General features: G+C 44.4%; 1 protein-coding gene across 9 annotated transcripts in view; it reads left to right on the top strand.

Annotated features, from left to right (window-relative positions):
- The window catches only part of ZFHX3 (zinc finger homeobox 3), a 618,952-nt gene that overhangs the window by 356,370 nt on the left and 247,000 nt on the right, over positions 1 to 15,582 (top strand). For all 9 annotated transcript variants that reach the window (XM_080552446.1, XM_080552438.1, XM_080552447.1 and 6 more), the window contains one exon: positions 3,169 to 3,282. The gene's annotated coding sequence lies outside the window, so the exon portion shown is untranslated. The remainder of the gene's footprint in view (positions 1 to 3,168; positions 3,283 to 15,582) is intronic.

Here is a 15,582-nt window from a genome sequence, read left to right as displayed (position 1 = left end):
GCCGCCCACGGCCCTCGCCACGCGCTTTGTTTCTGTGCCGGCGAGGAGGCCTCCGGGTTAATTCAGCGCCTGCATTGTTAGATGCTCCGCGCTTGCTGTACGGGGGCTGCTCTGCTGTAAAATCACAGCGGCTGCTGATGAAGAGGGCCCCGACTCAGTCGCAGCCCGGCAAAAGGGGTTGCTGCGTTCATCCCGAGCCCCAAGAGAGGAGCGGACAAGTCCACGCGTACGGAAAAGCCCTGCTCCCACCAGAGCCCTCTTTCTGCAAAAGGCAGTTGTGTGCGTGGGGCCAGAACTGTTCTCTGCTCCTGCCCCCTCTCCCCCATCTCCCCGCAGGTGGGGGACCCCCGGCACCACCAGTGGGCCGTGGGAAGCCGCGCAGCCGTGCGCCTCCTGCCAAGCTGGGGGCAGGAACAGCGAGCCCCCAGCCCCTGAGCAAAGCGCTGCCCACCAGTGCTGTTCCGCTCAGAGCAACCTCAGGACCCCAGCCCAGCCCTGCAAAAGGGATTTCCTCCAGCTGGGAGGAAAATCCAGTTTGGAGGACAATTCCCAAAGGTGGGAGGTGTTTGCTCCCCATTCTGCCAGAAGTGAGGGGGATTTTTCCCATGTGTGGCAGAGCCTTCAGGAAAAGAAATATTTCTTTCATCTAATCTGTCAGAGGACAGAGTAATGTATTCTCCTGTAACTAATCTGGTAGCAGCAGTAGGACTGTTGTCTCATCTCCACTACCACTGTCGAGACTGGGGGAATCTATCCTCAAAGTATCTGCCAAAGTCCAAGTAATTAATCCTGTTATATGGCCAAAATGAGAAGCCTGAGCTTTCTGTTTCTCTGCTCTTCCTCTAAGGATTCCCTGAGGATGGAGGATGCTATTCTATGAGCAGAAAAATTATATGCAGACTTAGAACTTAACCTTTCCTCTCCCACTAGTCCACATGCTGCCAGTATCGAGTGTTTTCCCAAGTCAAGCCCTCTACTCAAGCAAGTAAAGCATTCCCCGTTAGTTAAAATCAGTTTTCTCTTTAGCCAGGGGTGTGCACTTGCATTTTATCACCCCGTCGCTGATTTCTGTGAGTTTTTTGAGGAACTCTTCTCTGTTAGTTTTAAATTTGACTTTCCTGAAAAACTGCGTGTGTTAACTGTGTTATCTCTGTGTCACTTCGCTATCTCCTCTCTCTGGATTATTTACGAGTATGCTGGAGCAGTGCAGAATCTTCTGCTCCCCTCCCTTGCTAACATTTTGTTTGTACCCTTTTTCCCCTATCTTTTTATCAGGAATTCACAGGAAGATTAATCCCTTGTGCTCCGTGACAGTTTAGTTTCCTTAAGAATCTTTAGCGAGGGATGTCCTAGCAAAGCTTTTAGAAAAGCTGATTCCACTGTATCAGACCAAATCACCCGCATTAGCGGGGCTGTTGCCTCTGTCGGACAACTTGGATTTATACAGACGAATCTTCCCTTGGCCTTGTGACTCCTCCCACAACACCGTGCTCACTCATGGCTGCCAATTCAGATCTGTCTTACTGTTTTCTACCATTTTGCCCGTTCTGAAATTTTGACTTTCTGGTCTATAATTCCCATGATCACTCCCAAAGTTCATTTGAAGGATTTGTCACCTTCCAATTCTCAGGAAGGAAGGAAGCAGAAGGAAAGAAGGAAAGAAAGTTCTGCAATTTCACATTTGAGCTCTTTTAAAACTCCTGAGGAAGTCCTGTCTGCTTCTGGTGATTTGTTACTCTGGTATATGAACCTTCTTGACCTCCTCCATAGCGAACATCAGTGCAAAGAATTAATTTAATTTTGCTGCTGTGTCCTTATCTTTCTTAATTCCTCCCTTTACGCCTTGATTATCTATCAGCTGTTCTGGGTGACTGACAGGCTTCCTGCTTTTGTGTTTGTAAAGTTTTTATTAGTTCTCATAACTCTAACAATTGTTCTTCAGGATCTGTTTTGGCTCTGCCTTATCATGGTTTTACTTGATTTCACTTGTTAGATTTATGCCCTTTTCCATTTTCATTGTTTGGAAACAACTTCCATTTTTCTGAAGGTATCTTTTATTTCAAAAAGCTTCCTTCTTCTGTTGTTTATGTTTAGCCCAAGCCTCGAATCAGAGCCATCTTCATTTTTCACTTGCAGTGCCTCGGACACATCCACGCCCCATGGTTGTGCCGCTGTGCACCACTCGCTTCCAGTCAGGGTGAGACAGAGGCAGCACCAGCAGCACACTCCTGCCCTGGCTTTGCAGGCTGGCAGGTTGCAATCTCTGCTGCAGACCGATCCCATAATGATACGAACATCAGCTGGCTTGGCTTTCAGTCTCTATCCCATGCTAGAGTTCTGCATGCTTTCTCTCCCTTCTGTCCAAGTGGTTAAACAAGACTCTGAAAGAAAGAAAATGGTAAAATGCATTCAAATGTAGAAGGTAGACAGAAGAGTGAAAAATAGAGAAGAGGGAAACCGGGTGTCTGAAACTCCCATTCGTAAGTCCACAGCAACTGCAGAGGTGTGAGTGCAACAAGAACAGCGGGGAAATGGAAGAGGTCCCCTCGCTGCGGTCTCTTGCCTTAGGCTGCAGCAGCACGTCCCACCTTCTGTGCAGCCATCCCTCCAGGTGCCTGAACTGTGCACTGCAAGTCGTTCTTTCTTTTGGGAAGGTGAAGGCTTGTCCTGAATCCAGTTGTTTCTCCTAACTCTTAATTGTATTTGTTTTCATTCCTTATGCATCTACTCCCTTGCTTGTTAGCAGTGCTGAGCTATAGTGGTGAAAACAAAAAAATGAGACCACAGAACTCCTCTCTTTGCTGACAGACAAGTCAGAGTGAGGCCTTGGTACAGGTAAACTTGCAGGTTTTCCATTGGCACAGCCACATATGTGTAGCTGATGCAATTGTTCATATATTAAGCCAGGCAGCTGGGAAGTGCACTGAAAAGTGCACGGGAAAGTGCAACTCTCTTGCAAAATGTACCGATCATATAAATGTGCTGTAGGTCAACTTGCCGTCACAGGAGAGGTAGAACAATAAAGACTGTCGAGTGAATTTGAGCCAAACACAAATAAAAAAAAAATACATTATTTACTCTATGCTATGAACAAACTTGTGGTTATTTTGGTGTGTTATTCCAAAGTCTTCAGTATTCCTTATGTGCTTCATATTCTTTCCTTTGCAGGCGCTGATCTGGAGAATTTGTACCAGCTTTTTCCAGTCTGAATAGGAACCATCACTCCATCTCCACTCACTGGTGCTGGATCTTGCTACATTATCTTCACATTTCCATACTGAGGTAGGAAGATCTTCTATGACCTAATTTTCTTAAGCCTTGGAGAAGTGATTTTTGTGTTGGTGGCCCTCCTGGGATGCGTAATATAAATAACATGGATTAAAAGAGATGTGATTACATGTAATACAACCATGCTGGTCTCAAACAAAGATTTTAGAGTTCTTTGTGTCATTTATCCTCTGCCGTTCTGGTAAGCAGCAATATTTGCTTGCTCTTTCTTCTAATGGCTGTATGTTGTGGGGTTTTTTGTTGTTGTTTTTTGTTTTGTTTTGTTTTTATAAATGCCATCTGCTTGAATTATTTCTTAGCACCCGACTTGTTGGATTGTAATCTTACCTCCTCTTATTTTCCATGTTGTAAGATGAATGAAAAGGTGTTTTCTGAACAAGACCATCCACAGCACATTGGTTTTTTTTGGATGTCTTCAAGCTGATACCCTGTCAAGTTATAGCTCTATGGGGGCTTGCGAGTAACCATAGGGACTACGCTATTTAATTATTTATCTTGGCCATAACTGTTAGTTTCTATCATTAAAGAACAGGCCAAATGATTAGTATCCTTGACTTAATCTTCTTAGTAAGAAAGCTGTCCCTTGAATTTCTGCCATAATCAAACAGTCATAAGGAAAAATGAGGAAAATAAGACTTCTGGCCTGTTTCATATTGCTTGTGAATTGTTGAAAATAAATCATATTCAGATGGTCTGTTTCAAGTCTTAAATATTCAGTTTTCCAAAATTATGGTAAATGATGTGCTGGCAGAAAAAACGTGGTGAAAAAACAACCTTCTCTTCTGACTAGTCTTGATGAGTCTCTCGACCTTCTCCATTAGATTTGGCATTGAAAAAGTACCCGTTGTCCAAATGTAGTAATTTCATTCAAAATTATTTTTTTGTGTAACTAGAATTCACTGAGTCACTGTAAAGTACCTGTTTTTAATTTATCTGTATATCTTGAGTCAGAGAGTCATTCATAAAATCTGGGATACCCTGTAATATCAAAGTATCTTTGTGTAATACTGATAGCAATAGCAACATTAATGGTTGGTTTCATGAAATACTTATCAGTATCCTCTATCTAGATTAAAAAATGGAAGGTGTAAGTTTGGATCTAGATTCTTTCCTTATTTACTTTTTTTTTTTTTATCCTTTGAGGAAGATTTCTCTCTTGCTTTCTTCATACGATTCTATCTGAAGTATTTTGTTTACAACGTAAGTGCACACTTCAATTTCTTGAGAATCATCAGGCTTATAAATTAAATGGAAACCTTGGGAAGTTCTGTGATGTGCAAAGACATTCATTTTCTTTGCATTCTTAAGATCTCAGAAGATCCCAAGTAAAGCGCCTACTTTGTCCTATTTAGACAGGAAACTTTTCAAGTGTTTGTATCCTTTGTGTGTGGTGTATGATGGTCTTCAAATGTTGTAAACTGAATCCAAAGATTTGAGTGAGGAATATTAACACTGAAAACCCACCTTCCCCAAGCTTGAACTAATATTCTCGACTTTGATCTGAGAATGAGAGAGAAAGATTGATGAATCAGAGAAAGAACAGAAAAGCAGGCAGAAGGTACGAGATGGAAGAGAAAGAAAGATAAAAAGAGGCTGAAATGGAGAAATTTTGAAACATTTCAGGAAGATTACAGTGTGGGGTTGTTTGTGCCTTTTTCACGCTATTATGTCTTGACTAGTTTTGCCGTATTGTAAATATAATACTAGAACATACTAGGTAACTTTGTGGGTGGTTGGCTGGGGCATCTCAGTTTAACTGCAGGGTTTGATTCTATTGAAGCAACATCTGTAAATACATATGGTGAAAAACAAGCCAGCCATAAAGGGTTAGTAGGGAAATACTTCACTGCAAGTGGAAGTAAGTCAGAAGACCGTTTAATCTACAGTATGTGGGTATGCACAAACAGTGTTAAGCAAGCAGGTAGCTGTGTCCATGTTATTACTGGCAATCACAATATTATGTCTAATTTATTTGTAGGACAAACGTGTAGAAAGTGTATAGCTGCTGGAAATCAGGGTGCATATCCATTTTCACCGTATCCACTATTCTTTAGCTTTTTCTTAATTTTTAGAAACTTCCATTTTCAAGATGTGGTTTTCCTCCTGAGATGAGGTTTCAGTTTGAGCAAAACTGTGCAGTCTGTCAGGATGATAACAATGTAGTATTACAAATTCCTTTTACTAAGAAATATTTCTGAGCTACACTAACACCTACCAGTTAGGCTGAAGTTAGGCAAGGTGAAAGCCTTAAGAGAAAAAAAGTATTTCCAATTGTCCGGGTGAAAATTGGCTTTCGTTTAGCTGAAGTTTAACGTTTAAAAATTGTAGCACTGGCACAAGCAAGTACAATTTTATTTTGCCAAAGGGTAGGATATTTTAAGAGTGAACTGCCTCACGAAGAGGCCCGAATTCCTAACCATCTTCAGAAAGGAAAATCAGTAATTTTAGTTCTGTGAAGACCAAGCCATATCTGAGTAGAGCAAGGCTCCGTTACCTTCACTTGTAAAAAGGAACTTCTGCATGTTGTTCTCATTCTTCCTTTGGATCTAAGATACACTTGGTTTTTAAACTGAAGGCTTTGATTTCAACCTAGAGTGGTGAGAAAAATACCATCGTTCACATTGCTGCTGTATTTGTCATAGATTTTATTATATTAAATTATTGTAATTACTTTTTTATTGGGTACTTGTTCTTCGGTAAGTGCTAAGAAAGTGGAGAAAGTAGGACCGCTGCTGTATTTCTGCATACAAGGGGACATTTGTTAGTAATGCTCGTGGTTTCTGACACCGATGGGCTGCACCCCTCTGTATCACCTCCTGTTCCAGCAAACAAGTAGGATCAGATCCTGATTTCAAACATTCCCTGTGCAGGAGAAAAGCTTGATTGGAATATTCTGTTTTCCAGGGCACGACCTCAGCCCGCTGCAGTTTCTCTCAGATCCTGCACTCTAAATACACCGTATTTGCCGTGACATCACTGCTATTGCACTTAGAGTGCTTGTTGTGGAAGCATCCAGGGAAAATCACAGTGCACATAGCATCCCCCCGCCTGGCAAAGGAAAGGTGGTACTTGGGAGTTTGATTCACCTCGGCTGGGCTGGTTTGCTTTGTGACCATGGCAACTGCTACATCCAGAGAAATTCATGCTTCCATATCAGAGGGCAAACAACATTTGCGCTGCAGCTTTCTCTTTGAGTGAGACAGTTTTATTTTGCAATCAGGCAGTGAAGCACATGCTCTGAATTGCAGGTTTTACTGACAGCAAGAAAAAGGTTGTGGAAAATCCATGTTTGTTTCCAGGGTTGGCAGGTACTGCCTAAAGTTTCTTCTGTTCTTTGGGCAGATAAGAAACATCCTTAATTACTGATGAACATCCCAAATAAGATATTGCTCCCCAAAGCCATATCCTTTCTATTTGCTAATATTTTTCCAGGTTTGTTCTTCAGTTTGTCTTGATCTTCTGGCATAAGACTATAGCATGCTTTTAGTAAGTTTCCTATATTTTATTTCAATACTGAAAATAGAATGGGAACGTACTTGTAGCTCATCATCTGAGTGATGTGCTGGCACATATGACAGAGTTCTCATATGATTTCCCAAAACACTTTTCTTTTTTTTTTTTTTTGAACTGACACAGAGGCTCAGAAGCTTCTGGGAAAATAGGATTTTATTCTAGTGGCTCCAAAACTCTCTAGTCCCACATCGTAAGTGGTACAGCAGTAGTGAGTAGCAAGCAGCAAACATTTTATCACTATTTGCAGTGTTTGCAATTAAAAGATTGATTACAAGGATTTGTTGTAGTCAAGGATAAATTTTGAAGATTTTTAATGGTTTCAGTGTGTTTGTCTAATTGTCAAGGCAGATGAAATTATATTGAGTAAAATCATGTCCTTAACATGTATAAAATTAGACAGGTTTCCTTAAACATTAGCTGATTCTCTTGTTGTTTTCCTTACTGGAAGATACAGGCATATGGCAGGTAATGAGAGGTTTTCTTCCAATTTCTCCAACAGATAGAATCTTTAATTTGTCTGTCTTCAAAACATTTAAGCTGTGGGCTCTTGACTGGTGTAAATCAGCATGACTCCACTGAAATTAGTGGAGATACCTCATTAGACACACACAACCTAAGAGGCTTTGCACATATCATCCAGTCTGCACTAAGAATACGGGAAAAAAGGGATCTGAAATACATTCTTCTTTCTCCCTGCTAACATTCCTGCTTCCCCAAAGTATGCATTACCCAGGTTTTCAGAGCCCAGACAGTTCTTGTGACATTGGCACATTTTCAGTGATGCTGTATTCAGGTTCCTGCCATTAGATGTGAGCAGCAGGGAGAATGTCCCTGGGCCGTGCATTCTGTGTCCCTATTTCCGATCATCTAGAGTTAGAGAGAAACAAGCCTCAAACTTATGGACACTCAAACTACCCGAGGATCTTTGGGGTTGATCACATACTCCTCCTTTCCACATTCATATTCACTTAAAAATCCTGTTGACATATGCCTCTGTGATATTTAAAGCACCCACACACCATTAAAAATAAATCACGCAGTAGAGATTATTTCAAAATTTCCCTTATTTGATAGATTCTGGTAAAAAGGCCATGCTTGGATTAAATCTTTTTATTCTGCACAACCATTGACAGTTTAACATCTGTAAAGCAGTTTTAAAAAAACTAACCCTCCAGACAAAGGCACTTGAACAGACGGGTGCTCGGCCTGCACCCCGCAGTGCCGCCAGGCTGGCCGTGCCCTGCCCTGAGCCCTGGGGCAGGGGCTGCCCCAGCTGGGCGGCTCACAAAATTTTCAAAATGGGAGGAATGATCTGAGTGATTTAAATGATTTTAAAAGTTTATGTTTACAGGCACCGAAGCTTTTTTCCAATTAAAGTTCATATAACAGCAGTAGTAGTAATTATGACATTAAGAGTGGCCAGAGCAGGAATAATTAAGATTTCTCTTTTTGGCCAGTTGCTGGCATTTCTTTGAGTCTCTGTAAAGATAAAGCTACAACATCCTTATGCAGACTATCAGCATTGTAGCAACTGTCTCATTTGAGCCTTGGCACTGGAAAGGACACTGCGTGTGTCTGGGCATTTTCCAGGCTGCGGGATTTTCTTCTCTTCTGATCTTAGCGTTGCAAGACCCCTCCTTTCAGCCTGAACACCATTTAAATAGATCATGTGTTTTCATTACAGGTTTTTGCATCTCTACCTTTCATTCTTGCTGATGAATTTAGAGGGTCTGATTGGAAAATAAAAGCTAAATGCAAACATAGACTGCGATCTGACAAAGGACACGGTTAAAGCTCTGGCAGGCTCTGCCGCACTGGCGGTAGAGAGGAGATGGCCATTTGCTGATTGCCTGGGGTTGACATGACTTGGTTAGTATGCTAATCTAGTCTTCTGCATTTAGCATTCAGATCAGGTCTGCGCAGAGCACGGCGCCGGGAAGGGGTGGCTGCCTGGCAGCACCGACCGCGCTCTGCAGCGATTGCATGAATACCCAAACCTTGCGTCTGCTGCTGCCATGCGCTCTCCCCCTCTTGCACACCCTCTCCCCTCTCCTCCCCTCCCGCCCTTCCTGGTGCACACACACGTACATACCATCCGAAAAGCTTCCTGCAAATGCTGAAAAATATGAAATGTGGAAAAGTCATGTATGATTGGCTCATTTCTCTGCCTCCGTGTCCCCAAAGAATCCCACTTTAATAGACCATGTGTTTCTGCTGCTGGAGAAGCCCAGAATTTAATGTGCCAAAATTCAGCAATAATGAAGCAAGACGGAGTTTAACATCCAAAACAAAGAGATGGCATTATTGTAGCTCACTTACAACATAACAGTCACAAGGAGGTTTAAAATTCCCTCTATCCTCTCTCCCCACCCAACCTCATCCCAAGAGAAAACAAACATTTATTAAAATCCATTCGTTTAGGACAGCAGTCAGATGCCCAGGTGGGAAGGAAAGCTTGCTCCCGTTATTCCAGATAATTGTCACTTTTCCTGTGCGCTTGGAGGCAGGGAGGTGCAATCCCCCACCTGGAGTAAGGGGTTCCCAATTTCCAGAATTAAGGAAGGAATTGATTCCGGAGTCATTTCACATGATCAGGTCCAGCAGATCCTGCAGCCACAGGAGAACTTAATTCCTCGAGCTCCCTTTTCTTTGTTTTTGTAATGTCACAGCAGTTCTGGAGAGGCATATGGAGAATCATCAGCTTCTGCTTGCATTCAGAGGATTTCAGAAGTTGCATTTTCAGAGACCACATCAGATGTTGGTAAAAATGAGTCTCCATCCGACAAATAAGCAGACAAAGCTGTTTAACCTCTGAATTGTAGCACAGCTCCATAGTTCTGTCTTCTGTTGTTTCATGCTCTAAGCAAACTGCTTCTTGCAGTTCTCCCTCCTGGTGCCAAGCACGTATTCCAGCTGCAGCTCAGCAGCACGGGGAAATTCCTTCCAAGTCCCCGGCAGAACAGTCGGCGCTTTCTCCGGAGCTGCAGGCTTGATTGTCCTTGATTATTTTATTTCTTTGGCTCTGATCCAAGATGTTTCCTGTCATCATTTCAGTGTCTTTTCTCATAATCCCTTTTCTAAACATCATCAACAATTAACTGATTCTCTCATATCTACAAACACATGCACACACACGCAGGCGCGCATGCACACACACTCCACTGAGTCTCATCAGTGTCTTTTTTGCCTTTAAGTATAAGAAATTACAGCTTCTCATTAGCTGAAGAGCATGTTTTGAAAGGCTTTGTGTTTACTCACTTTGCAAGTGATGCTGGCGCTTTTAATTATTCTCCTTTTGCATATCATAAGAGAGCAGAGAGCTGCTCCAGCCAGCCCGGACGAGACGCATTCCCAGGAAGGCAGGAGGAAGGAATCGTGTTTTACCTCACTGCTGCTGCTTTCTTCCTCTTCTGTCAGCCAGCCAAGGAATCCCCCCAATGCTCTTACGTAGCAGATACCAAAACTGTGAGTCACTTTTCGCTCCCAGAGCAATAAGTCCACCGCATCTGCGTGCATTAACGGCAAGCACAAGGCTGGGAATTTCTCCAGGCTGCCAGCATGCCCCGGCACCAGTTTTCCAGTGGTGACTTTGTTTTTTCTGCTCTTGCTTTCTCTCCTCAGCTCCCTTGATTCTTCATTCTTCTTTATGCCTTCCCCATTTTCTTTCTTCCTTCCTCTCCATCCGTCTCCGTTGCTGGCAGCGGTAAGCCCAGAAAGATCTGGGTCCCTCTCGTCTTCTGTGGATTTTTTTTATGTGTAACTGCAGCAGCCTTTGGCTGCTCACTCTGCCAGGTTGGATCACCAAAGACACACGACTCGCTCACAATGAATAATCAATACAGATATTGATCTGCGGAAAATGTTTGTAAATTCCTGAAAGGGGAATCAGGAACGCGGGACAGGGAGGCTTGTGGGGGACGACAGGGTGTTTCGGGCAGCGGCTGCAGGCAGAGCTGGGTCCGGAGCCCGTGTCCTGCCGCCTCCGAGGTGACGGGTGCTGGAATGCGTGCGCGGGCGGGCGGGCGTGGGGGCTTCTGTATTTTCATTTCTCTACAGCTGCTTCCTCCGAAGAATCAGGAGGCGAGCAGCTGAGAGGCCCCGCCAGTGCCATGCCTTGGCTGCGGTCCAGCACTGTTTTGTTTCCATCATCACACGCCACTTTTGAATTTGCATAAATACAAGGGTTATTTTCTGTTGTGTCTCCCGTAAGGTTTAAAAAGATGGAGAAGTATTTATGTGAGGAGGGATTGCTGTCTCTAGTCATCACTTTCAGAATTTGCTTTCAAACCCATATGTTTGAAAGAGAGGGAGGTAGAAAGGAAAATAAAGGGCAATAAGAAGGACATGGAGAAGACTGAAAAGGTGCTTAAACATGGAAGAGCTTTAGAATGCAAAACGTGTTCTCCAGCAGGAGCCTACGAGCGCTGCAGTGTGCCAGCACGGGTACCGAGTCAGGTCCGACCCCTCCGGCGGGGGCTCTGCCCCTTCTCCCTGTGAGTGGGTGCAGGCTGGCCGGGAGGCGGTGAGGAGCGATCGGGGAGCCCGAGGCTCCCGCAGAGCTGCAGTCGGGTCCCAGGAGCAGCCTGGCCCCTGGCCCCTTCCTCGCAGCCGCCTCCCGCTGCCCCTGTGCCGGCCTGCGCAGCATGCGGAGCGCGTAGCAGGTGGCACCGGCCCACCCTGCTCGTGGCGTTGCTAGCCCTACCCCTGCCTGCAGGCAGCTACTTCTCTCGTGGCATTTCCCTGTGTTTCTTCCATCTCCATCCCTCTGGCTTTCTGTCTTTCTAGGGAAAGGCGCCTACTGAAGGCGTTGAGGTACGCAGTATTGGGGCCACTGAGTATTCAGCCCCCTCTGTAACGGTAGTGGCCGGCAGTGCAGACCCCAGGGACACCGACGGGTGCCTGCTCGAGTCCCTCGGGTTGCCACCCCCAACAAGCCGGGTGCCTGCTTCAGGGGAACCTGTGGTGCCAGCTGCCAAAAGCAGCGAGCGGGGCCACTCCGACAGCCCGCAGCCTCCCCAGGCGTGCACGCAGGGCCTGCGCCCCCCGGCGCCCCCCGTGCCACAGGTCGTGTCCCTCTGGCTGCCCCCAAGCCGCAGTGCCGGGGCCGCGCACGGTGACCTCTGCGATAGCGATCGCAGGCGAGACCTCGGCGCGAGGAGCCCATTCGGCGCCTCCTTCCCGAGAGCAGCTGCTCGCTTTATCAGCCCGCGCCAGCCGCGGGGAGGCTGATCTTGCTCATTCTCTCTCCAGCTTCTGATTAGCTCCTGCAATCCAATTAGCAGAGGCATTTATATCACAAGGGGCTGAGGTGCCCCTGCTCATCACAGCAGCTCAGAGCCAGTCATAAATTCTACCGACACTACATCTTTGCTGTGACATGGATTAATTACGGCTCTGGGCCTCCAAGAGCAGGTTTGCAGAGGAAGGTGCGCACAAATGTAGGAATTTAGAGGAGGCACCGCAGGACGGGCCTCCTGGCGTGGCACCGGCCGAGGGCACCCGCGGGTGGCCCGGCGAGGGCCTGGGAGCCAGGCGGGCGGCACGAGCACTCGATTATCTGAGCGAAGCAGGCAGAGGTTGGCTGGGGCACGTTACGAATTCTGCCCCCATGACCACGATGAGAAATTCTTCAGAATGTTTCTTTGTATGCGGCAGTGCAGATGCTGAAAGTGAAGCTAGGAGGGCCATAACGAAATTGTATTTTCCCACTTGAGATGTTGCAGGCCGTAGCCAGCGGCACGGGGAGGCCCTGCGCCTTCAGGAGGGTTCAGCCTGGCAGAAACGGGTGCTTGCTCACAGGGGAACGTCCTCGTTCTCTTTGGTTTTCCCAGGAGCCTCTTCATGTAGCATGCACCTTTTTTGATACTACTGCTCCAGAAATAGTCGTTTTTTGGTATCCTGGTTCAGTACTTTTGACTTGGACTCCCTCAGGCTGCTGTGCCAGTCTCACGGGAGGTGGCGTTTTCTGAAGTGGTGCAAGAGCAGGTTGGACACAGGCCGTAAAACATCCAGGAGAATGGAAGGCAATGCCTACCATTGTCTGTTTTCACAGCTCTTTGTGGCTCCTTTAAGCTCTGACACCTATCTGTGTTTCCCTGGCTCTGTCACCTGACTTCGCTTGTGTATCAGCTACTCATCCAGCTACCTGAACGCTTACCCATTTACAAAGTCTACTTAGCTGTTAATTTGGATATGTATTGATCACAGCCTGATGACCTGTGAGACTGTACAGGGATCTGATCTGTTGGTTTTTTTCCCAGTCTTACAACAGTTTAACAGTTCATCCAAGTTATCTGTCCATCACTCAGTTCTTAATTTATGCATCAGTCGGTGCCATCATATCTGTTGGATTTTTTGGTTTGTTTGTTTCTATGCATTTATACTCTTACCTATTACTGTACTATGATTACTTCAGAAATCCATAAAACTTCCTTTTAAGTGCATCAGTAAAGAGGAATTTTAAAGAAATAAGGATGCATATTAAACTTAGTGTCACGTCAGCTGCATTTGATCTGCTGACAGATCTTCTGTGCAAGCAAATATAGGTCCTGCTGATAGAAGGTTGTCTTGTTTGTTGTTTTGTTTTGTTTTTAACTGGGTGAAGGTAGGTTTAGCCAAAATAGAACGTTGTGAATGAAACAGTTGCTCTTCTAGTAAAAGGAAACGTTTTCTAATCTTTCAAAGCAAAAAATATTTTTACTCTTGTATAATAACAAATCTTGCATTTACTGACCAAGTCAGACAAAAGACCTCGTTAACTCAGCTGGCATCTCCAAGTACCAATGGCTGCAGCCCGGTGCTAGACAAATTCAGACAGGAAATAAATTGTGCGTTTATAAGAGAAGGGGTAATTAGCCAACCCACTAATGCACCTCACAGATTCAGCTGAGGTCCTTATATTAAGACTTACTATTTTTGTTATATATAATTTGTTTTTGAAAAAAAAGCTGCAACAGCAGTTTCATTTCTAAATTTTGGGATGAAATCATTAGACCGTAAGATCACAGCATTCCCACTGACCCTAAACTCAGTAAGTCTGTAATTCTCAAACAGAGTTGAATTTGGTCCCATTTCAGATTTCCTTGGCTTTTGTCATTTTTGAATCACACTCCCAATGTGTCATCACTTTGGTAAGATTGCTATTGCTAAATGTTTATTTTCCTAAGGTCAGAGCAGACTTTTCATTACGTTACTGTGCAATTTGACTTCTAATACGGCTTTCTTCTCTGTTTTAGTTGACCATAAATTTATGCTGGTATGATTTCTTTTTAGCAAAACTCTGACAGAGTCTTCCTGCCCGGTCAGAGTAAAATGGCAAAATAACCTCCTCCTAGAGTAACTTTTTTGTAGCTATTTTCTTTATTAAAGCTGGCATATCTTCTTCCTTCTTCCCCTCACTAATTGTAATTTAAACAAAGCTGATGAAACACATCTATACAAACACTTTCTACATTTTTTCCAGACCTACTTGAAACAGATCAAGTGTTTTATTTTATTCCTCTGTGTTGTCTATTTTAATATTTTTGTTTCAAGTTTGCTTTTTGTTGCAACTTTTCATGTAATTTGTCACATTGCCCTATATGTTCTATGACTAAATGAGCAATTTAACTGCACGCGTTGAAAACAGTGAAGAGCATTGCAGCACTTTTTAACAACTTTGATGCTTTTTTAATGGAAAGAGAAGATTTAAAAACAATACATGAGTGATATCAAAGTAGAATCTTCAGAAATTCTGTTTAAAAGAAAAAAAAAATTGGTTTTAGCCTAATTTGAGATCAAAGAATACCATAAGTGTTCTGTGAAGTGGGAGTTCTCTTTTTTGGCCAGTTTTACGTTTTGCACCTCCTGCCTGGTTAGATGCTTCCTTTAACACCTCCTTGCTGTCATGTGGGCAGCCCTCCCTCAGCCAAAGATGAAGTCCTCTGCATGGCGCTGGTGCAAAAATGTAAAAACAACCTTGTTGGGCCAGACAGCAGATCTCGCTAAGGCACTTTATTATTATTTTTCTGGATGAGTTTACTGAATGTTCTGAGACAAGCCCATGCTTGAAAAGAAGCATGGAAAGCACTTAATTTTAAGAGAGATTTTATGCAGTGAAATTGAAAACATTCATCCCGTTTCTACTCCTTCGGATGCCTCAGTCACCAAGAGGCGATTCTCAAAGCTTGCTGAGAAATTCCAGCAGAGGAGCATTGTGCTGCCCAGTGACTACCGAGAATCGGTACAGACAGGGCGTCAGGAGGCAGGCATGTAGCGGAGCAAATTCTTCCAGAGTGCTGTGAGGTTTTGTCCCTGCCTTCATGCATGAACTATCAAGTGAGGAAGAAGTTATTTGAAGCTAAAGCTCTTTAAATTCTGTTTTCTATGGAAGAGCTCATTTCAGCTGCCATGCAGTGGCTTACCCAGGCTGGCGCTGGTAGTGGGGTAGCCTGCTGTAGGTCGATTTAGCTCCACCCGCACCGGGTGGCTCACCCTGTGATGGGATTCGTGGCCTGGCTGCTCTGTGAGGAGAACAAGCAAACGCCAGCGTGGCTTCAGAGATGAGGAAACCTTTCTTCTGTTGCTCGCTGTTCCACTATGTTTTCACCTGTGTTGCATTGCTTTATATCCTTCTCATGAGAAACTTCATGCTCTCGGCCTTAAAAAGACAAAACTTGGCTAATTTCTCCTCTGTTTAATGTCATTCCGGTATCAGCCTCCCACTGCTGTTTCCTAGATTTCAGTCCAGAAAAGCACTCTCCAGACTTCGCGTTGTCAGCACCCATCTGGTGTGAAGATGTA

The sequence above is a fragment of the Anser brachyrhynchus genome (genome assembly GCF_964034855.1).
Source record: "Anser brachyrhynchus genome assembly, chromosome: 12".
Lineage (NCBI taxonomy): Eukaryota > Metazoa > Chordata > Aves > Anseriformes > Anatidae > Anser > Anser brachyrhynchus.
This window is presented reverse-complemented; position numbering and strand designations above follow the sequence as displayed.